The 25,333-nt window shown below is 42.0% G+C and overlaps 1 protein-coding gene and 1 pseudogene across 1 annotated transcript in view; both read left to right on the plus strand.

Moving 5' to 3' along the window:
* SKA2 (spindle and kinetochore associated complex subunit 2) overlaps nucleotides 1–25,333 on the plus strand; it is a 1,094,818-nt gene that overhangs the window by 1,060,279 nt on the left and 9,206 nt on the right. The gene's annotated exons all lie outside the window — the stretch shown is intronic.
* Nucleotides 8,004–8,559, plus strand: LOC102483116 (ras-related protein Rap-1b pseudogene; annotated as a pseudogene).

The following is a 25,333-nucleotide window of genomic DNA, read 5'->3' on the forward strand; positions in this document are numbered from 1 at the left end:
GAACCTATTGACAGCTCAAGACAGGACAAAAATCCTTAAAATCGGACAACAACACCGAGAAGAAAATCAGCAATGTTTTAGTCAAAAGTCATAAAATGCTATTTCATCAGTTCAGTCTCATGTACTTCATCTATTTTCTGTTGGGGTTCAATCTTCCCGATTAAATCTGGGATATAATATTAAACTCCAGACTTGTCCCTACTCATAAGTTGGCCATTTTCTTAGTTTTGGAACTCTTATTTCTGTATGTCTGCATTTAATTTTCTTGGTATAGCACTCCCTTGAGAACTTCTTAGAGATCTAGTCTGGTGGTGTAAATTCTTTCAGGTTTTGTTTATCTAAGAATGTCCTTGTCTTTTCTTCTCATATGAAAGATAATCTTGCTGGGTACAGTATTGTTGGTTAAAATTGCTATTCCTTTAACACTTTGAATTTATTTTCCCATTCTTTCCTCACTCACATTGTTTCCAATGAGAGGTCTGCCGTTAACCTGATGGGACATTCTTTGTAGGTAACTTGCTGTTTTTCTCTTGACAATCTTAGTATCTTGTCTTTGTCTATGGTTTTGGTCAATCTGGCTATAATGTGTCTTGGAGAAGATCTTATTGAGTTGATTCTATTTGGAGTCCTTTGTATTTCTTGGGACTGGATATTTGAGTGCATCTCTGGTTTGGAAAGTTTTCTTGCAGGATTTCATGGAATAGATTATCAATGCCCTTATGAGTTTCTGCCTTCTGGGATACCAATTATATGGATGTTTGGACATTTGATGGCATATATTATACCTCGTACCTTGTTCCCATTTGAGGGGGAGGCAGTTTTCTCAGTCTTTTTGGTGGATTTTTCTAGGCCAGTGATTTTATCTTCTATGGCTGAGATTCGATTTTCTGTATGATCTAGTCTGCTTTTAATTATTTTCAAGGGAGATTTTGACTTCACGTATTATAGCCTTCATCTCTAACAGGTCCATCTGATTCTTTTTCATAGTGTGTATTTCCTCTTTTAGATCTTGCAAGAATTTCCTCACCTCCTGGAATTCATCAGCTCCTTTCTCCTGTATCTTCTGCAGTTCATTTTCTCTCTTCTTTTCCATCTCTGTTAGCTTCATCATTATGAATATTCTAAATTCTTTTTTAAATTCTTTTTAATTTTATTTATTCATTTTTTTATTTTATTTTGACCAGAGAGACACACAGAGAGAGAGAAAGTGAGAAAGCAAGCCACCAGGTCTAGGACTTGAACCATGGTTGGCCATATGGGAATGTCCAGCCCCTTAACCACCACACCACCTGCTGGTCCCTGAATATTCTAAATGTTTTACCATACATTTTCATGATTTCCATTGAACTGTCTGTGGATGAAGAGAAGTTATTCTTTTCCCTTGGAAGAAAGGTATTTTCTTGCTTTCCCATATTTCTTGTGACCCTGCAGTGATTTCTAGTCATCTGATGGATGGTGTGTTTCTTCCTAATTCTTGAAGTTCAGTCTGAGTGTTTAGGAGCATGCAGAAGGAGGTGATCTGGAATCTCTTTGCTGTGATACTTTTATCTCTTGGTGCAGCATATTTAGTGGATATTGAGGAATATGCTAACCCTGATAGTATTTGGATATTTGACTATGGTTTCCTTAGATCTGTCAAAAAAACACAGTGAGTCTTTTTTCCCTGAAATCACTAGTTCTCAGGAGCAATGGTGGAGTCTTCTCTGCTTTTTGGCTGTTCATATGTCTTCCTTAGAGAGTTGTTTATTCAGCTCATTTGACTATCTTTTAATTATCTTTCAGAGAGTGTCTCTATTTATGGAATCAGACTTATTATCTTATTCTTTTAAACATCTACCTAACTTAATGTTAAGGGTATGGGACAGAGTTTTATCCCCCGCCTCTGCCCACACACACTCCCGACCAAATGCTCCAAAAAGTCACTTAACCATTTCCCTCCAAGATTTCCACCAATGACCCAGGTTTAATTGCAAAATGTTTCATCTATGTCCATTTTTGTTGTTTTTATATTCTATAATGCTCTCATTCCCTCCCAGCCACCTCCCTATTCTCTCTTTTGCCAAGTCTTTTTATGCCAACAATGGATGGGGGAGAAAGAGATGGAGGCTACAGCATCCACTCACTCTGAAGGAAACAGTTCTCATGGAGGAAATCACAGATTATTTGTGGTATGTTAGGGTAAGCCCTGGGCCAGGAACCAAAAAACCTGAGTTCCTACCATGGTTCTGCCACAAATAAGCCATGTAACTTGAATAGGACATGAGATCATAGAGTTCTGAAACTCTGTGGAGTCTGAAGAGGTCATCGAATCCTACCTTCTACTTTTATAGATGCAGGAACTGAGGCCTGGAGGCATATAACTTGCTTCAAATCATGCAATTAACTCATGGCTTAGCTGGGTCTTACGCACAGGGCTATCATGCCAGTGTTCTATCACCCCATGCCAGTTCTCTCTATGTCCTCATCTGCACAGCGAACACATTGAAGATTATAGATGAGATCAAATGTTCTAATGCCAATGGGGAAGTTTTGAAAATAGAAAATATTATTCAAATGAGAGGTTATTAACTTCACTGACAATCCCCACTAGAAAATGAATAACTACTGTGCCCCACTGGAAGGTCAGATCCAAAGGGAGGTCTAAAAGGATTAGTCCACCTCTCCTGGGGCCTGCAAACTTTTAATGGCAATTCTGAGCAGAGAGCTATGGCCGCTGAAGCTAATAAGGCTCACTGGAACCACTTTAAAAGTTCTTCTTGGAAATTGTGGCAGTAATACTCAGATCTTAACAACAAATCTGTTAAGGGATGTGGAGTTATAGATGGTTTCTCTTCTTTCTGTTTTACAAAGTGATTACCGTGGAGTTTATTGTGTTTGTGTGTTTTATTTGGCCTATTATAGATATTTAGCAAATTTTTGTTAAATTAATAATTTGGAATAAAATGTATCGATGAATACAGTAGTGAGAAGTATGTGAGGACACACTTCTATGCTCAATGCTGTGGATATAAAAATAAGACATCCTTTCTGCTCTCAATCCAGTGGGGAAAACAAACCCAAAAACGTAAGTGCACTACAGAGAGAAAACAGCTCTATAAGAAGAATGTTCAAAGGTTAAAGGGTTGAGCAATTAATCATGCCTGGGAGAAAGGAGAAGGCTTCTCAGAGGAGGCAATATTCAAACACTGTGTTAGGCAGACAAAGGAGGGAGAAGTGTGCTCTGGCAGAAAAAACAGAGGCCCGCAGATAAAATGGCTCAGCATATGCTCTAGGAACTTCCAGGGTCCCAGCAAGGCTAGAGTCCAAGAAAGGAGACTGGTGCTGAGTGATGGGATAGAGTGGCAGAGAGCAGACTCAGAACATGTTTGAGGGATCAGTTTAATAAATTGAGAGTTCATCTTAGGAAATTAGAAACCAGTTCAGAAAAGACTTAATGAGGACAGTTAAGGTTCTATAACTTTGCTTCTGTTCCCAACTTATCCCAGCTTTGGACCCTTTAAAGATATAAAGGAGTGAGAGTGAAAAGTGGGAAAAATAGAAAAGAATATGGGCAGTTTAAAAAATAGAAGAAGAAGGACATGACAAAGAAGGAAAACTACAGAGCAATATTGCTGATGAATATTCCAGGTTCGGGCACCAAGGTGACTAAAGCTCTGTTCTGAACCCATCTTCCAGGTCCCAGAAAAACTCAGACAGAAATCTTCAACCTTTACTGAACCTCCTGCCTGAAGGAAGAAACTCCTCTTTATAAATCCGAACTCAAAATCTCTTTCTGTGGATACCACATTGCAAAACACAGCAGAGGAGAGAAATTGTCATGGAAGTACTCTACAGCAAAAGGAAACACGTAATCTTAGAGTTGTAGAAACCCTCTCTAAGCAATTAGCCAAAGTGAATACACCACCAAATGACTGAAATTTAGAGAAAGGCTGCAGAGTGAGCAGTAGGGAGAAGCACGCAGCTGGAGCTGCAGGGAGAGCGCGGCTCATCTCTTCCCACATGGCTCTGAATTCTCAGTTGAAACCCCACAGCTCAGCCCACGTGCCCCTATTGCCTAGAAACTGTGAGGCCTTTGTAATATCCTGCTCTAAAATCAGAAGTGCAAGTTGCTTTGTGAGCATCAGGGAAACAGAATTGTGGAGAGATTGCGGTTCACCTCCTCCCGCACATCTCTGAATGTTCAGAATTAACTCTAAGAAATTAGGAAGAGGGACCAGCAGTTAGCATAATGGCTATGTTGCTGGACTCCCATGCAGTCGACCACGGTTTGCGTCCTGGACCCAGTGGCTTAAAACTCACGCCAGGCATGTGTGCGTGCATGCCCAAGATCCCGAGAGGAGAATGGGGGAGAAGGGATTGTGGTGTGGCCATCCCCCCTAGGGGGTGATTTCTCGCTTTCGCTCTCTCTGTCTCTCTCCATCTTTCTGGCAAGCGCATGCGCCCTATAGCAAAAACCTCTCCAAAAAAAAAAAAAAGAAAGAAATTAGGAAGAAACATGTAATCCATCAGATGACCAGAAACCACCACAGAAGCACAAGAAATATGACAAACCAAGAAAATATCTTTCCCCCAAGGGGAAAGGAAAACCCTTCATCATCCACAGACAGTACAATGGAACTCACGGAAATGTCCAATAAAGAATTTAGAATATTCACAGTGAAAAAACTAAACGAGATAAAAGAGATGAGAGATAATGAACTCTAGAAGGTGCAAGAGAAAAGAGACAACGAATTCCAGGAGGTGAGGAAGCTCTTCCATGATCTGAAAAAATAAATACACACCATAAAAAAAGAATCAAATGGATAAATAGTGGTAATAAAGTGACCACTGTGAAAACAGGCATGAAAATGGAGAAAAAGAGTGTAGAGGGACTGTTTCGAGTGATATAGGCAGGTGATTTTTTTTTTTTTGTAGGCAATATTTTTGAGAAGTATTATTCAAAGTTGAGTAGGAGAAATCAAGAAGGAATTAAAGAATTAGTATTTCCTGGAGGTACAGGGCAGGAGAACGTGTCTTCTTGCTTTCCCTTTTTTTCTCTGTATCTTTCTGGTGGGTGCATGTGCACTGTGGAAAAATTAAAAAAAGAGAGAGAGAGAGAGAGAGAGAGAGAGAGAGATGAAGGCTATAATACAGGAAATCAAAACCTCCCTCAAAAGTATTCAAAGCAGAATAGAGGGGCCAGCAGTTGGCATAATGGCTTTGTCGCTGGACTTTTATGTAGCCGAGAGCAGTTCAAATCCTGGACCCAGTGGCTTAAACCCATGTTGGGCATGTGTGTGTGCATGCCCAAGATCCCAAGAGGAAAATGGAGGAGAAAGGATTGTGGCATAGCCTGTCCCCCTGGGGTGATTTCTTATTTTCTATCTCTCTCTCTGGCGAGTGCACACGCCCTCTAACAAAAACCTCTAAAAAAAAAAAAAGGCAGACTAGACCATGCAGAAGATTGAACCTAACATATTGAAGACAAAACCTCTGACCTAGAAAAATCACCAAAAAGACTGAGGAAATAACCCCCCAAAATGAGCATAATATACAAGAAATACTAGATACCATTAAGCACCCAAACATCCAGATCATCAGTATCCCAGAAGGTGGAGAAATTAATAAGGGCATCGACAATCTATTCCATGAAATCCTGAAAGAAAACTTTCCAAACCTAGAGAGGCATTCAAATATCCAGACCCAAGAAATGCAAAGGACCCCTAATTGAACCAACCCCATAAAATCTTCTCCAAGGCACATGATAGCCAGACTGGCCAAATCCAGACAAGATACTAAAACTGGGAGAGAGAAATGTCAAGTTACTTACAAAGGTTATCCCATCAGGCCAGTATTAGACTTTTCATCAGAAACAATGTGAGCAGGGAAAGAATGGGAAAATATATTCAAAGTGTTAAATGGAAAACATTTTAATCAAGAATACTATACCTGGCAAGATTATCCTTCATATAGGAAGAAAAGATAAAAACATTCTCAGATAAACAAAATCTGAAAGAATTTACCAACACCAGATCAGTTCTTCAAGAAGTTCTGAAGGGAGTGCTTTAGCAGGAAAACTAAAGACATACAGACAGAAGATATAAGAGAGCAAAAAGCAACCAAGAAAATATCCAACTTAATGCTCGAGACAAGTCCAGAAATATCGATAAGAACGTTGAATGTTAACTTCCAGGATTTAAACGGAAAGATTGAACCACAGTAACACTGCAAATTTAGCAAGAGAGAGATTTACTACATGAGACTGACCTGGTGAAATAGAATTTTATGACTTTTGACTAAAACATTACTGGTTTTATTTTTACTATGCTTTATTTTTCAGATTTAAGGATTTTGCTTTCTTTTGAGCTGTTGATAGGTTCAGCAATTTATTTAAAAGGTTTTTGGTTTGTTTGTTGTTTTAAAATGAAACAAACTTTTCTCCCTTCCTGACCCCTTTGGAATAGGAAAATATTTGTGAGTATTCTTATTTTGTCACATACGTTCAATAATACCTGTTGCCTTGCATCAGAAATTGGAAATACTCATTATTGACAGGGCTTTGACCGTAATGTCACATCTGAAGATATGACCAGAAAACTATGGAACTAACGTAAATCTCAAAAAGGCCAACAGAAGCTCTGGGAAAGATGGCCTGGCACCATAAACAGTTCTGCCTGGCAGAGAGGATTAGAGAAGCCATATGAAAGAATTCATACCATAAAGTAGCCTGGGCTATTCCAGACCAGCATCGTAAACAGTAGATGTTGCAAAAGAGCAGCCACAACCAGAGAATTAACTTGAAGAAGACTTTGAAGGAAGAAAAAGAGGCTAATCTTTGCTAGCAGGTGGAATATCACAGAATCCTTGGTAGGCAGGGCTGAATTGAGAAGGTTAAGTGTGAATTGTGTGCTAGGTGTTTGCTTTTCAATAGTTTGATTAGTTAACATGTAAATATTTTCTCAAAAATATTTAAAACCATACTGCCTCTGTTGTTTTAGAGTGACAAACAAAATTGCAACAAATATTTTGAAAGTTATCTTTAAAATTCAGTTTTTGAAATTTTGAAAGTTGTTCATTAACTGTCAAGAACTTTGGAGTATGTGCAAAACTTTTTTGATATGTAAAGTATATGTTTGTGGGAAGATGTTAAAAAAAACTACATCATATATTTCAAAATAACTAAAATAAGAGAATTTTAAGTGTTCCCATCACAAAGAAATGATTACTATCTGAAATGACAGATATGTTAATTTACCTGATTTGATTATTCCACAATGTATATATGTATTAATACATTATCATTGTACCCCATCAATATATACAATTATGATTTGTCCATTAAAAATAAAATAAGGCCTGGCCCTATAGTACAGTGTTTAGGGAAGCTGAATCCCACATGGCTAATTAAGATCCTGATCAGCAGCTTATAAAATACAATGTGTGTGTGTGTGTGTGTGTGTGTGGTGTTTGCCCAGAATCCAGACAGAAAGAAAAAGTATTGCAGCTTGACGATGCCCCATCAGGCAGTGCTTTCTCCTCTCGCCGTCTCTCTTTTTCTGGAGAGTCCACATACCAACAACTCTTAGATCTAGTGATCACACAATGAGTGTTGGCCAAGTGGTGGCCATGAGCTAGTGCTCACTGCTGACACCTTCTGGTAAGGTAAAGAAAGTGCCAACATTAAAATAACTGGGAATCAGGACACCTTGGGAGAGAAGGCCAGAGGCAATAGCTGAACTCCTTTAAGGAAAGTTGCCTCCATCAATTCTCTTCATGCACAAATGGTAATATTGTATACACACACACACACTCGCACCCAGAAGACTGAGTTAAACTGTGATTCAGAAGAGTTGAAATACAAATATTAAGATGATGTAGGGGTCAGGTGTGTAGACCAGCCAGAGTGGCCAGCAGCAGCAGGACTGCCGTGGTGCCAGGAGAAGGGACCCGTAGGGGGTATGGGGCCATGCTGGAGTCAGGGACCTGGTGACAGTGTGAAAGGTACTGGTTTTGACAACTGCATCATGCAAGAGTATAAGCTAGTTGTTCTTGGCTCTGAAGGCGTTGGAAAGTCTGCTCTGACTGTACAATTTGTTCAAGGAATTTTTCTAGTAAAGTGTGATCCTAGGATAGAATATTCTTGTAGAAAGCAAGTTGCAGTAGATGCACAGCCGTGTGTACTTGAAATCTTGGCTATGGCGGGAACAGAGCAATGAACAGCAAGGAGGGATTTGTCCTTGCAAAATGGGCAAGGCTTTGCATTAGTTTATTCCATCACAGCACAGTCCACATTTAATGATTTACAAGATCTGAGAGAACTGATTCTTCGACTTAAAGACACTGATGATGTGTCAATGATTTTGGCTGGTAATAATTGTAACCTGGAAGATGAAAGAGTTGTAGGAAAGGAACAAGGTCAAAATCTAACAAGACAATGGAACAACTGTGCACTCCTAGAAACTTCTGCAAAATCAAAAATAAATGTCATTGAGAGATTTTTATGACCTAGTGCATCAAATTAACAGAAAAACTCGAGTTCCTGGGAAGGCCTGTGAAAAGTCATCATGTCAGCTGCTTTAATACACTAAATGTTAGGGACCAGCGGATGGCATAAAGGCTACGTCACTGGACTCCCATGTAGTCGACCACAGTTCGAGTCCTGGACCCGGTGGCTTAAATGCATGCCGGGCGCATGTGCGTGTGTGCCCAAGATCCTGAGAGGAGAATGGAGGAGAAGGGATTGTGGTGTGGCCATCCCCAATCCATTCTGATTTCTCATTTTCTGTCTCTCTGTCGCTGTCTTTCTGGCAAGTGCATGCGCCCTATAGCAAAAACCTCTCCAAGAAAAAAAGAAGTAAAAAAATAGACTGAATGCTTTGTAGCTCTGAAGAACTGTTGCCCAATTCAACAGTGCCAGCATTCCAACTTTGTTCAATCTAGCAACATCTTAAATGGTATCCTTTAAGAGGCGAGTGAAAGTTACTACATCAGTTTGCACATTCCAACCACTTTCCAGTATCACGAGAGATTTTTACTTACAGTCCTAGAGCTGGTAAAACCAGAGGCTACATCCAATATTACTGCTAAGAGACAGTCTTCATCCACTGCTGTGGTACCTGCATGGAAATGGTGTGCTGGACATTTTAACACACCCTGTACTTTGTATTGGAGAGTACAATCATGTAAATCCTAAAAGCACCACTATTTTAGCATAATAAACGCCCAAAGAGCTCCTATCTAGACTACTCCAGATAACTTCGCTTCTTTGATACTTGTAGCTTACTGTAATTTTTTTTAAAGAAATTCAAGATTATGGGGCCAGCAAGCTGATATGGTGGTTAAAGCAACTAGACTCCCACATGGCTGACCATGGTTTGAGTCCCAGACCTGGAAGCTTGCGTTCTCACTTTCCTTCTCTCTGTCTCTGTCTCTCTCTGATCAACTTCAAAAAAATTAAATAAAAAATAATTACAATGAATGAAAAATAAATTTAAAATTTTTTTTAAATTTTAAAGAAATCCAAGGTTATTATCACTGTATTATACAAAATAAGTGCTTTGATTAACACAGCTATATCATTTTTTTAATTTTTAAAAAACCTGTGGAGACAACGATCTTATCTTTAAAATATGATAATCCTTTCAGTATAATGTCATAGAAGAAAGGTGTTGCCTTTAATATCTGTTGGGAAGGGAATGTCCAGACTTTTCAAACCTCTTATTATATGCTTCCTTCTTTTGTTTACATAGGGAACAATGTTTATAGTTGTGTGTATGGTGGGGGTCTGCAACAAGAAGAGTGTATATGTTCAACTAATTTTTAATGATTTAACAATTTTTGTAAATCATTGTCAGGCTTCTGCAGATGTAGAGTCTCCCCGTGAATCCCTTGCTTGCTCATGCACAAGTGTGTTTGCAGCACCAAATACATGAGCTTGGGATTTTTGCCTGTTAGTGAATGTTCCACACGTGTAATGTTTTGGTTGAGATGTTAAATGGTGGACAAGTACTGTGGATGTGGACCTGGGAAGTAATGTTAGTCATGTGCAATTGGTCACAAGGCCTAATTTACAGTAACTGTGGCTGCTTCATTTAACAATGCCTTGTTGCTTTGTACACATTAACTTTTGGGTATAAAGATGGTGTGTCTGGGACCAGCAGTTAACATAATGGCTATGTCACTGGACTTCCATGTAGTCGACTGTGGTTCGCATCCCGGACCCGGTGGCTTAAAACTCACACTGGGTGTGTGTGCGTGCGTGCCCAAGATCCCGAGAGGAGAATGGAGGAGAAGAGATTGTGGCGTGGCCATCCCCCCTGGGGGGTGATTTCTCACTTTCTGTCTCTCTATCTCTCTCTGTCTGGCGAGTGCACGCACCCTATAGCAAAAACCTCTCCAAAACAAAACAAAAAAAGATGGTGTGTTTATCCAACAGGGAGCCACAGTACTTAAACTGACCGACCTAATGTTACAACTACTTTGAGGTGACCAAATATAAACTAAAAGCCTTAATTAAAGTGATCAGTTTTGTGTAACTTAGCATCAGTAGTTCAATAAATTTGAGTTGCCATGCAAGGGCTTGCATTTATAGTTACTTGCCACTTGAGTGTGCTTTGTGTAGTGTTTTAATAGTGCTAGTATGTAAATATGGATTTACCTTATTTATAAATGTAAAAAAAGAAGATAATTTGCAAATTTACTGACCAATTTATTATTTTTAAAAAATATTTTAGGTTTTTGCCATAAGGTGTGTATGCTTACTGAAGAGAGAAAGAGACAGAGAGAGCGAAAGTAAGAAATCAACCCCTGGGGGTTGCAATCCCACTCTCCTCCTGAGATTTTGGGTGCACACACACATGCACCTGGCATGACTTTCAAGCCACCAGGCTCGGAACTCAAACCACAGTACACCATATGAGAGTCCAGCTCCTTAACCACCATGCCACCTGCTGGCCCCTGACCAACTTATTTCATATATTTTCCTTTTTTATGTTTGTATACAAGTGATGTATAATAAAATATATGTTGGGGTCAGCAGGTGGCATAGTGGTTAAAGGCATTGGACTCCCACACGGCCGACCGTGGTTCGAGTCCCAGACCTGGTGGCTTGCTTTCTCACTTTCTCTCTCTCTTTCTCTGTCTCTTTCTGATCAAACTGGAAAATAATAATAATTAATAAAATTAAAATAAAATAATTCTAAAAAGCACACATGTGTTTAAATAAGTATAAAAGCTTTTATTATAAAAATTCTAAGTGATATAAAGCATTTTGTTATGATTTAATTGGTAATATTTTAGTGATATAAAAGTGATTTGGAATACAATCAAAACCTAGAGTTGATTAGATTTGGTATTTCTGAGAAATAGAACATTACAGTTTATTTCTTTCTTCTTTGAAGTTTCCCATATTGCTCAATTTTATAGTAAATATGTAGAGCCAGCCAGCAGTGTCAGGGTTAAGGTGTCTGGATCCCATATGCTTGACTGTCTGGTTCAAGTTTCAGACCTGGCAGTCTGAAAAACATGCCAGTGCCTGTCTGTGCACCCCATAGCAAAAATCTCTCTCTTAAAAAAAAAAAAAGAAAGAAAAGAAAAAAAAAACTGAAAGGAAAAACGGGGGAGAAGAGATTGTGGCATTGCCATCTCCCACTAAGGGTGTTTTCTCACTTTCCACACCCCTTTCTCTGTCTCTGGCAAGTGCATGTGCCCTCTAGCAATTTTTAAAAAGTGTTACAAGGAATATTATATATATATTTAACATTACATATTGTAATTATACACAAAATACAAACTAATGGTATTATGTCTGACATAAAATACATAATCTGTGTATGTTATAAATGTACATATTATATAACGAGTACATAGACCTTTCTGTATGGCCGACTTTATTGTGGGCGCGTCAGTACAGTAACTGAGCTTCACTTGGACCATGCCGATACTGCTTTCCCACTCTTGCCCATCGTCACCCACCTTTGCTTAGCTTAGCTCACAAATTTCTCTATATTCTTTAACTTTTCAGAATTTTTGGTCATGATCTAGGTCTAGCAATGGATTATTTTATGGTAGAACTGTATATTTCTTTTCTGGAGAGATTTTTGCTAGAGGGTGCATGCTCTTGCCAGAGAGACAAGAGAGAGAAAGTGAGAAATCACTCCCTGGGGGAATGGCCATGACACAATCCCTTCTCCTCCATTCTCCTCTTGAGATTCTGGGCTCGCATGCACACACACACACACACACACACACACACACACACACACACACACATACACCCAGCATGAGTTTTAAGCCTCAGGGTCTGGAACGCGAACAGCAGTTGACCATGTGGGAATCCAATTCCTTAACCACTACGCCACTTGCTGGCCCCAGAATTGTACGTTTTAAAACCAAAAAATCCTCTGTTCAGATAAATCCTCTGGCATTCTGTTGGCACTGTGCCTTCATTACAACCTCTGTGTATTCTCTCTCTCTCTTTTTCTTTCTTCTCTCTCTCTCTTTCTCTCTCTCTCTCTCTCATCCTCTTCTATTTTCCACCACCTTCTTCCTTGCCTAGTTCAGGATCCCTTAAAGATATTGGACATGAGTCATCGACGTCCCTGGGTTAGAAGAAAGTCACTTCCTAAAGCACAATGGTGACGATTCAGGACCACGGACAGTAACATTCAGCCGTGGGTTCCCAAACAAACTCCCAGCCCTCATCTTGAATCAATGTTTTTTCAACAAATCAGGCTTAGAAAACTCTCTCCAACAAGCATTACTCAATACATTTTTGTTAAATGAATTAATAAATGAAAAATGTATGGTAGATGGGGCCGGCAAGTGGCATGGTGGTTAAAGGCGCTGGACTCCCACATAGCCGACCACGGTTCAAGTCTCAGACCTGGTGGCTTGCTTTCTCACTTCCTCTCTCTCTCTCTGTCTCTCTCTGATCAAACTGGAAAATAATAATGATAATAATAATAAATAAAGTTAAATAAAATAATTCATTTTAAAAAAATTTATGGTAGTAAATGAGTATACCTGTGTCCCCAGACAGTACTTTCTCACTTAACCATTTCTAATACCTGAAGTTTCTACCGTTAAAGATTATCCTTGTGCTGGGACCAGCAGATGGCGTAATGGTTATATCTCCGGACTCCCACGTAGTCGACACGGTTTGCGTCCTGGACCCCTGGGGGCGGGGGCAGCAGGCGGCATGGTGATTAAGGGTGTTGGCTCCCACATGGCTGACCGCGATTCAAGCCGCGGACTTGGCAGCTTGCTTTCTAACTTTCTCTCTCACACACTCTAGGGGGGAAAAACAATCAGAAACCATTGAGTGACTGATGATGGGAGAGTGATGAAATCAAATGTGGACCCTTCAGGGCCCATCTGGCTTTGACCTGAGAGAGGGAGGGGAACAGGGAGGCCCTAGGGGCAGGGGACATTCAGAACAGCCCAGGCAGGGGTAATGGAGCAGTACAGAGGAAGGGATTGGCATACCAACTGAGGAACAAGCTGGCTGAGGACAGAGATCCTCAGCACCTACACGCTCCCCTACACACAGACCCTGACACCCAGACGCTTCCCTCAGAGTGTCCATGGGCCCCACAGAACCTGACAGGACAGGCCTCGGGGCAGGACCTTCTATCTGAGGGAGCAGCAGGGTGAGGTGGTCAGGAGGGCAGCTCAGGGAGCACCTTGCAGCTGGGATCAGGGTGGGAGATGAGTACAGGTATACCTAATCAGAATCTCACACACACATATCACCACCACCCAGCACATGAAACGGTGACTAGGGCAAGTGCTCAGAGTCAGGCAGAGCAGATAGTGTAATGGTTATGTCCCTGGACTCCCATAAGTCGACTGCAGTTCACAGATCAGTCCCAGTGACTTAAAACTCATGCTGAGCACATGTGTGTGTGTGTGTGTGCCCAAAATCCCCAAGAGGAGAATGGAGGAGAAGGGACTGGGATGTGGCCATCTCCCCTGGGGACTGTCTTCTTACTTTCTGTCTCTCTCTGTCTCTCTGGCAAGCACACACTCCCTGTAGCAAAAAATAAATCTCTCTCTCAAAAAAAGAATCAAGCAGACCTTGGTTCAAATCCCAATTCTGCCTCCTATTTGCTGTGAGATCTCATGCAAGTCTTTTAATCTCTCTGAGCATCTGTTTTTTCATCTATAAATTGTAGATGATTAGATTTGCCCCCTTCCCCGGCTCATCATGAGGATTAAAAGGCAATTATGGGTTCAGATAAGTTGGTGCAGTGGTAGTGCAATGCTCTGGAGTGGTGGAGGCCACATAGAAACTCAGAGTTGGGTTCCTGGGTCAACCTGTCTGCTGGGCACAGGCGATGTTCTTTGTCCTGGCTGGCTGAGCAGGCTGGGGAGGATTGTTACGTAAGAATATTGAGAATGCTCCTCTTCCTCTCTTGCCCTCTGCCTCTGTCTCTCTCAATAAATAAATAAATGAGGGCTAGCCCCACAGTGCAGTGGCTAAACACTATGCCTGATCCCATGTGACCAACTGGGGTCTGAGTCTCGGCTCTGGTGACTTGAAGAACATGCCAAGCATACATGCATGTCCACAATCCTGACAGGATGGAGAACTGGAGAAAAAGCATTGTGGTATGACCAGGTCTGGCTGGGGGTTCTCTTCTCTCTCTTTCTCTCTCTCTTCATGATGCATACACGCCCTCAGGCATAAAAAAAAGTAAATGAACAAATTTTTTAAAAAGAAATAATAGCCATAATAAATGTCACAAAAATGGCTAAACTTCAAGTCCTCCTCTATCAAAGCCCTTGCAATGTGACCCTGTACCAACTCATGACAGAAAGTAGAGACTAGGGCCATCTGGTGGCATGACGGTTAAGGCAGCTGGATCCCACGTGATTGACTGCACGGTTCAGGTCCCAGAACCAGCTTCTTGAAAAATACTCCAGGGGTATGTGTGTGCCCAAAATCCTGAAAGGAAGAGAAGGTAGAGATTGCATTCCCCATGGGGGACGGTACTTTCTCACTTTCCTTCTTTGTCTCTCTCTGTCCAGCGAGCAAGCACACCTTCTAGCAAATAGAAGAAGGAGAAGAAAAAAAGGAAAGACAAAAGAACTGGAGAAAAGAAGAGGAAACTCAAGAACTAAAAACAATGAAGAACAAAGAAGAGGAGTTTATTTCTCAACCCTTTGACTCTGAGTGGTGACTTGTGATCAAAGCGACAATAGCAAAGTGATGCAGGATAGACTTGAAGGGTGCTCAGCATGGGGCCTCGTGCACCCGTGCCCTGGGAACCCAGCTGCCCTGTGAGCAAGCCCAGGCTAACTTGCTGGATGATGAGACACAGGGTCCAGTTGCCCCCAGTCAACAGCCAGGGCAGCAGAGCCACCTGGTGGAGCCACGACTAACTGCAGACCCATGAGCTGGCCCAGCCAGGACTGGGAGAACCACCCAGTTTGGGCAAACACACAGTTGTGTTAAAACCATTACACTTTATGTGGTTTGTTAAACTGCAAAATCTAAACAGTGGACTTGGGTTTCTACTCGAGATGAAGTAATAGGAACCAGACTTATCTTTCTATCTGAAATAATCAAAATAACCAGGCAAGAATCTGGACACTGGGTGGGTTACAAAAGATGGTGATCACCGTGGGACAGAAAAACCACAAGAGCCCTACGACTGCCCCAGCTTAGGACCTAGCAAAAGCTTCCAGGCTGTGGTGCAGAGGGGGAAGCCAGATGGCGGAGACATAACTGAGGTCCCAGGAGACCAAGGTGGTGCCAGCTCTCAGGACAGTGCTGCAAGAGCTGCAGTGAGAGAGCTCCTCGGGCGCTCAGCAGAATATTGATCAGCACATGCAGGTGAGGAAGCCTGAGGCTGGGGGAAACCAAAACCTTCTGAAGAGATGTGATAACAGTGCCCCACACCCACACAGAGCCAGAAATAGTGCCTGTTGCCACCAGCGGACTGGAAAAATTCATTGTTCACGGGGTGTTGAGTAGAACGGTCAGGAAAGTCAGGCTTTGGCGGTGTGGAATAATCAGCCCTAGATGGAACACTCCTCTGGACCTGGCTAATAGAAGCAAGACTGAAAGGATCGGGCAGTTTTCAAATATTTAAAACTACATCCCTAAAACTTAACTGGCACAAAAACTGAACTTTATGGAATACTTTCTATATTCCATATACTATACAGAGATATTTTACACATATTTCTGCATTTATATTACTTTATTTACAAAACCTTTTCAAAGAGCTGCTATTGTTGTCTCCATAGAACAGATGATAAAGCTTAAGATAATACAAAATGCCTGCCACGTGTTCTTTTTCTCTCTTTCTTCGTTTCTTTTCCTTCTTTCTTTATTCTCTTCCTTTCTTCCTTTCTCCCCACTCAATTGCCAGAGAGAGTGGAAGGGAGAAAGCACCCCACAATGGGGTCTAGCCATGCTGCGACCTCGTCTCTGTTTTTCCATCCTGCCGAGATTCTGGGCATGCAGGCACACGAGCTGGCAGTGTTTCTCGGGCCCTCTGGGTGGGGCACGTGAGGTTTGGCTCCCTGAACCTCAGGCTACAGGGCAGCTGTGGCGAGCGTTCCATAAGTGGTATTTCCTCCAACTCCCCACCCTTGCTCCCTGCCTGTAACCATCAGCAACCAAAAAACTTTTCCTGAATTGCACATCCATTACAAAGAGAGTATGGTTTTTTAAAGACAGAAATTTCAGCGTTCATTTGGAAAGTTCACTTCCGGGGTCCTGAAGAGTGAATGAAGACTCAGAAGTGCTGGTTCCATCCTGGCCCTGCCACTACCTTGCACGGTCACCAGGAATCAGTCTTCACCTTTCTGAGCCTGACTCACCCTTGGCAATGTGGGGGTTGTGGGGAGGGTGTGGTTCCGATCAGATTTTCCCAAAACCACCCTCACTCCAGAGGCCAGAGTGCCCCAGCGATTCTCAGGCGAAAACCCTGAGGGCGGGGACGGCGAAATTGGAAACGCAGAGCGCATTGACCGTAGTTTGAATGCACATGTGCTGGTGAGAGAGAGAAGAGCGAGCGAGAGAGCGTGAGCGAGAGAGCGCGAGCGCTTCTTGGGGAGCTGCTTCGCCAGCCCGTCTCCAGGGTAGCACTACCCTCTTCAGCCAGAAGATGGTGCTGCTCCCCTGTGCGCGTTCAACTTCACTCATTCAAAAAACATGAGGGTTGAGCACCTACTGCGCCCTAAATGTGTGCTAGGCCCACAATAAGTAAAAAGGGCATTATGGAAAGGCCCTTCCTTTACAGAACCTTGCACTGTAGTCACAACTAACCAAAAATAACATGAAATTAAAATGGAACTGGGACCTTGCGGCGAAGATACTCCTATGGGAAAGTGCCAGGCACCGTGCTAGCTGCCATAGCCCTTCCTACAAACCCCAGTGCTCCTTGCTACCATGTGTACTTGTGTCAAAATATCACATCACATGTCATAAATACACACAATTTTTATTTGTCCATTTAAAAAAATAAGTAAATTACCATCATCTTTTTATTTATTTTTTTTACAGTCATTTTAAAAGCAGGGGATCAAAGTACAAAGATGGTAAATGTCAGGACCAGCGGTTAGCGGAATGGCTATGTCGCTGGGCTCCCATGTAGAAGACAGCGGTTCATGTCCCGAACCCGGTGGCTTGAAACTCATGCCGGGCACGTGTGCGTGCTTGCCCAGGATTCAGAGAGGAAAATGGAGGAGAAGGGATTGTGGCGTGGCCATCCCCCCAGGGGGTGATTTCTCGCTTTCTGTCTCTCTGTCTGTCTCTGTCTGTCTGGCGAATGCACGTGCCCTATAGCAAAAACCTCTTAAAAAAAAAAAAAAGATGGTAAATGTCGATTTTTCCACTTCCTTGTAGCCTTCCTAGCACAGGTACTTGGTTGCTGATCAATAAGTTTGTGACGACCGATGGATTGACTTGTAGCTGCAGAGACCTAAAGGCTAAGCCAGAGTGGCAGAAGAAAACACAGCCTTTGGTCCAGACACTGTAATTCCTAGAGTTAAAATGAGGAGAGAGACGGCGAGAAAAGATCACATGCCTGGCACAAGGCGGGTGCTCTTCAAACATTTGCTAAATTAGCAATGTGCTTTTGGCTGAATCATCACTTACTCCTTGAGGGAGTCTTTATGTGTATGTGTGTGCCATAGGGCATGTGCACTCACTGGAGAGAGACAGAGAGACAGAAAGTGAGAAATTGCCCCTCCCCCAGGGGGTTGGCCATGCACAATCCCTTCTCCTCGACTCCCCTTTTGGAATTTTGGGCACATGTGCCTGGCATGAGTTTCAAACCACCAACTCTATGACTCAAACTGCAGTCAGCCATGTGAGAAAAGTGCTTTAACCACCACACTAGCTGCTGGCTGGGGTCATTTTCATCCCCATTTTACAGATGACAAAACTGAGGCTGCCATAGGGACCCGGCCAAATCACAATGTGACTTCAAAGCACATTGTACCTTGCCTTCTAAGAATACTAGACTCAGGGCCAGCAGGTGGTGTGGTGGTTAAGGGTGCTGGACTCCCAGATGGCTGACCATGGTTTAAGTCCTGGACCTGGCGGTTTGCCTTCTCTCTCTCTCTCTCTCTCTCTCTCTCTCTGTCCCTTGGAAGAGTGAAATTACAATAAATAAATAAAGTTAAATAAAATAATTATTTAAAAAAAAAAGAATACTAGACTCAACTTCTACTGCTCTCAGTCATTTGTCCTGCAGCTTGCACCTGCTTTGCTCCTCATGACCACAGAGGGCAGGTGAGGAAGGTGAGAGCCCCTGGGGCCAGCAGGTGATGTGGTGGTTAAGGGTGCTGGACCCCCAAATGGCTGACCACAGTTCAAGTCCCAGACCTGGCGTCTTGCTTTCATTTTCCCTCTCTCTCTCACTCTGTCCCTCTCTGGTCAAATTAAAATAAATAAAATTGAATAAAATAATTCTTTAAAAAAAGAAGAAGTAGAAAGTCTAGCATCTGCATTTGCAGCTCTTCCCTATGCCAGGTTCTTTTCTATTTTTTTTTATTTAGATTTTTGTTATAGGGCGTGTGCACTCACAGAGCGACAGAGAGGGAAAATGAGAAACCACTTCCCCAGAGTGGATGGCCATGCTGCAATCCCATCTCCACTCTCCCCCTGGAATTTTTGGTGCATAGGCACATGTGCATGGGGTGATTTTCAAGTCAGCAGGTCCAGGGGTACTCAAACCATGGTTGGCCACGTGGGATTCAGCTCCTTCACCACCCTACCATCTGGTGGCCCCGGACCAAGTTATTTTCAACTCATGTGTTCTTGTGTTAAACACTGCAACACTAAATTAGTTCGGTGATTCACATAATTTTTTATGTTGTGTTTTCATTGGACAACTTTTTGAATGGACGCTGGGTGGCCACCTCTAAAGCTAAGAGCTACCTCCTGAGTTTAGTGCCTTTGTTTGTGTAGCTGTGGCTTCTTTAATTATTCAGCTAAGAAGAGGGAAAAGACACCAGAGATAGACCTGATACCTCTGCAATGCACTCACACTGCATGACCCCAGATGCATGGTTAAAAGGGAAGATTTGCAGGGTTCAAATCAAAGGAAAACCGGGGAGGAGTGAGTAGGCCATCTGGCCCCCTGCACAGCAGCCTGTGGAGGAGAACGCCTGCACTGTAGCTGGCAACAGTATCCCTGGGAGGAAGCCTAACATAGATATAGAAGGGGAGGGATTACATTAGCATCATTTGAATTTTAGTCTCTGCAATTCTGCTTGTATTTCACTTGTAAATTTAGTTTCATGGTCATAAGAGCTATATGCGTACATGTACAACTGATCTTATGCTTATACGTAGTTAAATAACATAGTAACAAGATGACTGTGTCAATACTAGAAGTCCCTGGGAATTTTTTCTTTAAAGATTGTACACACAGTCGGATTAAATACACACAGATCACACTGCTTTCCCTCCAGAAGAGGGCAGTAGCCACAGACACATTCTCCTCTGGATGGATGGGAGCCCTCTGTCTAGAGAACAGGAAGGCGTCACTCCCAGGCCAGTAACAGGGCAGGAGAAAGGTGATCCCTTCTCTCATACCATACGCCCTGGCAGCAGGGGGGAAGGGCTGTTTGCTTTGAGGCTAAGAGAGGGGTTGCCCGAAGAAGATGAGCAACTCTCGTCCAGTTTAATCAGGAAAGCAAAAGGATTGTGGACCTCAAAGCTGAGAATGAAGTGGGCCACTTCCCCCTCATGGGTGGACCCTCAGGATCCACACCCAGGCAACCAGGGGTGGCACCAGGTAGGCACAAGATCTTACCATTGGTTTCCTACATTTCAGTAAACTCTTCAAAACTCACAAAGTAATTTATGTTCAGTGCATTCAATGAGACAATCATACACAGAGAAAAAGTCTTTACTCTCCCATCCTTCCAAATTAGCACTTTAAACATAGGTCTCTATATTCAAAACGCAGTGTACAAACACATGTACCATCTGTAGAGGGTGCTTCGGTTATTGTTTGTTTCACGACGTAGAATCATGCCAAACACATGCCTCTGCCTCTTGGTTATTTAGCATCATCTTAACCTTTCAGGTCAATGAATAGAGAGCCTCAACTCCTTCATTTTGAAGAGCTGCATAACCTTCTAGAGAATGGATGCAAGACTACTTCCTCACCGGCTCTCCTTATAATGACCAGTTGTTTCCAAGTGTCCCCTCTTGATCATTAAAAGCAACATTGCAACAGCCATTCTTGGACATGCAGCTTTCTCCCTGACCCCATTTTTGGAATGTATGTAAGGCGTTTGTTTGGTTGGTTGTTTTTTGTTTGTTTGTTTTTAGTTTAGTTTAAAAGCTATGTTCCATGTTACTATTCATTTGTCCTTTTCCATAGATATATGTTAAGTCCCTCTGTGTGCAGGGCACTGTTAGATACACAGACATAAACAAGACAAAGTTTGCTCTCCAGGTATGTAAGTATTAAAAAGTGTTTATTGGGACCAGCAGGTGGCGTGGTGGTTAAGGGCGCTGGATTTACAAATGGTCAACTGTGGTTCAAGTCCTCGAACCCGGCAGCTTACCTTTTCACTTTCCCCCTCTCTTGCTCACTCCGTCAAATTTAAATAGAGTTAATTTTTTTAAAAAAAGCGTGTATATAATTAGTATATATTAGTTATGCAAATAATATTAGTTGTATACTAGTTACATCTTGCATAACTAATATATATATATATATATATAGAGAGAGAGAGAGAGAGAGAGAGTTATACATAAATAGTTATATATAACTCTATACAACAGACAAAGTGATAGCACCCTAAGGGAGATGATGCAGATGAAAGGATGAGGGAGGTTGTGTGTTTGTATCCTCTTCCTTCAGGCCAGGCAGAGGGCGATCTAGGGGGCCCTGTCCAGCTGGAGCAAGTGCTGATACCCTCCCTCACCTCCCTTCTCCTCATCCCTGATCTCCCACAACAGGCAATCTCTGGAACTGGAGCACATCTTTTCCTACTTATATTAGCCAGCATTTATCATGATATCCTCCTACATGCTAGACAACTTTTGTATCTATTGTTATGGAACAAACTATCCCAAATTTAGTAACTTAAAACAACAAACATTGGGGGCTAGCAGGTGGCATGGTAGTTAAGGTGCTGAACTCACACGTGGTCGATATGGTTTGAGTCCTGGCAGCTTGAAGCACATCACTGGCGCGTGTGTGTATCTCCAAAATTCCAAGAGAAAGATAGAGGAAAAGGGATTGCAGCGTGGTCATCCTCCCAGGGGATGATTTCTTGCTTTCTGTCTCTCTGTCTCTCTGTTTAGTACATGTGCCCTATAGCAAAAATCTCTCAAAAACAAACAAAAAAACATTGGGTCAGCAGGTGGTATGGAGGTTAAGGCAGCTAGACCCCTTGGCTGACTCTTCTTTTTGAGTCTCGGACTAGGTGGCTTGAAAAACATTCTGGGAGCATGCGTGTCATGTCCAAAATCCCAAGAGGAGAAGGGATTGTGATGTGGCCATCCCTCCTGGGGGGGTGATTTTTCACTTTCTCTCTGAATCTCTATCCCTGTTTCTCTCCGACTCTCTATCCCTGTTTCTCTCCAGCGAGCACATGTACGAACTTAAAAAACAAACATTTATTACCTCAGAAGTTTTGTTTGGCCTTTTATGTTTTCCTTATCTATTTCACTCAGCATATTTCCATATTCACGTTGTAACCATGCATCAGTACTCCATTCTTTTCCATGCCGAGCAATAATCCATGTTTGGAATACCACTTTTGTTCATTCATACATCCAGTAATGAGTTTTCTCTTAATGTTTGCACAGCATCTATTTTTCCATCCTTATGATTATGTTCTCCTATGGGACCAGCAGATGGCATAATGGTTACATCGCTGGACTCCCAATCTTCATTAGAGTCCTGCACCCAGCAGCTTAAAACTCATGCCAGGTGAATGTGTGTGCATGCCCAAGATCCCAAGAGGAGAATGGAGGAGAAGGGATTGCAGTGTGGCCATCCTCCCGGGGGGTGATTTCTCACTTTCTGTCTCTGTCCCTCGGTGAGTGCGCACACCCTATAGCAAAAATCTCTCTTAAAATAATAATAATAATAATAATAATAATAATAATAATAATAAAAGATTATGTTCTCCAATTTAAAAAGGAAAAGACATAAATAGGATTAAAGCTCCTTAAACTCCACCTCCCAAGTCAATCCCTTCTCAGAGAACTAAAGTTTATCCAAACCTTTCTTTTGCATGTACAGATAGTCCCAGTCTGGCTATGTTTCAGGTTATGATTTTTCATCTTTGCAAAAGTGATTCACATTTGGCAGAAACATTATTTCTAGTTTTAAATTTTGATCTTTTCTCTGGCTAGTGATATGCAGCGTAATGCTTTCTTGCGATGCTGGACAGTGACAGCAGGCCAGGGCTCCCAGGCCCCTGATCTTTAGGGAAAATGAGACTCTACAGTGACCCTGTTTTCCACTTCGATAAGCTACATGAGATATTCAACACCTTATTATAAAATAGGGTTTACATTAAATGATTTTTTCCAACTTTAGGATAACATAGGTGTTTTGAGCACATTTAAAGTAGGCCAGGCTAAACTGTTCAGTAGGTTAGGTGTATTAAACTTAGTTTTTTTTTTAATTGCCAGAGGGTGCAAGCACTCTCCAGAAAGGGACACCGAAAGAAAGGGAAAGGGAGAAACTATCCCTCAATGTGCCATGGTCACACCATAATTCCTTCTCCTCCATCTCTCCATACTGTCAGGATTTGGAGCATGCACATGCACCCAGTGTGTTTATCAAGCCACAGGGGCCAAGTTTTGAACCATGGTGGCCATGTGGGATTGGCTCCCTTAACCACAAGGTTATGGGGCAGCTCCGAGTGCATTTTTGACTTATGATATTTTCAACTTAGGATGGATTTACTGGGGAAACACTGTAAGTCAAAGAGCACCTTAGTTAAATGTTTATGTACCTGTGTTAGTGATGCAAAACAAATTGCTTCAAAGCTTAATGGCTTAAAACAATGACAATAGTTACTACTTCACAGACTCTGGGGGTTAGGAATCCTGGTTTAGTTCAGGGGTTCTGATCAGGCTTTCTCACGAGATTGCAGTCAAGATGTTGGCAGGAGTGGCAGTCATCTGATGGTTTGACTGGGGTTTCCTAAATGTCTCACTCACATGCATGGAGAGTCGGTACTGGCTAGGAGCCCAAAAGGAATTGAGGGAGAAAGGCTCTTTCCTTTCCGTCTGGCGGCAGCCATCAGGTAAGCCAAGATGGGCGCGTACAAGTACATCCAGGAGCTGTGGCGGAAGAAGCAGTCCGACGTGATGCGCTTTCTCCTGCGGGTCCGCTGCTGGCAGTACAGCCAGCTCTCGGCGCTGCACCGGGCGCCCCGCCCCACCCGGCCGGATAAAGCGCGCAGACTGGGCTACAAGGCGAAGGCTCTCAGAGTCCTGAATTCTTACTGGGTGGGTGAAGATTTCACATACAAATTCTTCGAGGTTATCCTCATTGATCCATTCCATAAAGCTATCAGAAGAAACCTTGACACCCAGTGGATTACCAAGCCAGTCCACAAGCACAGGGAGATGCGTGGGCTGACATCCGCAGGCCGCAAGAGCCGAGGCCTTGGAAAGGGCCACAAGTTCCATCACACTATTGGCTCTCGCTGTGCAGCTTGGAGAAGGCGCAATACTCTCCAGCTCCACCGTTACCGCTAATCTAAGAAATGTTTGTAAACTTCATACCTAATAAACAATTTAGGACAGTCATGTCTGCTTAAAAGTGTTATTTGTCTGTTAAGCTAGTCTGCAGATTGTTTCATGGATGCTTTGTCAGATTACGAAAGTTCCAAGTGCAATAATGTTTGAAGATTATAAATGATAGTGTATCTTGTTTCTAATAAGGTAAACTTTTCTGTGTGCTTTATCTTATTAGGGAGTTATATGTTGGTGTGGTATAATAGGTGTAAAAATAAATACTTTAAAACAGGAAAAAAAAAAAAAGAGTCGGTACTGGCTATTGGCAGGACTCAATTCTTTTCCATATAAGGTTGCCATATTTAGCAAATAAAAACATGGAATGTTCAATAAACTTTGCATTTCAGATAAGCAACAAAAATTATTTAGTATATTTCAAATATTAAATGTGACATATTTATACTAAAGAAGTATTCATTATCATTTATCTGGAGTGCAAAACTTTCATATTTATTTTTACATTTTTCCACAAATATTTACTTTACATATCAAAAAATTTTAACTCATACGCCACAGTTCTTAACAGTTAATAAACAACTTTCAAAATTTAAAAATACCAAATTTTAAAGATAATGTTAAAAATATTTTTAAAATTTTGTGTAATTTTTTAATGACTCTATAACAACAGAAACAGTATGGTTTTAAATATTTTTGAGAAAATATTTACATGTCAAGTACTCAAATTGTTGAAAAGCTAACACCCAGCACACTAGTCACACATAAACCTTCTCAATTCAGCCCTGCTGGAGTGCAAATTTAACAAAGTGTCCTGTATTATCTGACAAGTCTATCCCTCTCTGGGCATTTCCATAGGGTTTCTTGAGTCAACTCACAATGGGGTAGCTGGCCTCCACCAGGATAATTAGTTCAAGAAAGCACAGCAGGAACCAAAGTGTCTTTTGAGACTTCACCTTGGAAGTCACACACCATCAGTTCTGCAATATTCTTTTGGTTACTGGGGTCAGTCCTAAGTCAACCTGAAAGGAAACTATACAAAGGCTTGAAAAGTGGGAAGAGAGGTTCATTGGAGGTCATCATAGAGGCTACCTCCACAGTGCCTATAGAAAATATTTTTGAGAGAGAGAGAGATTTTTTGCTATAGGAAGCCCG

Source organism: Tupaia chinensis, unplaced genomic scaffold (genome assembly GCF_000334495.1).
Source record: "Tupaia chinensis unplaced genomic scaffold, TupChi_1.0 Scaffold000416_1, whole genome shotgun sequence".
Taxonomy (NCBI): Eukaryota; Metazoa; Chordata; class Mammalia; order Scandentia; family Tupaiidae; genus Tupaia; species Tupaia belangeri.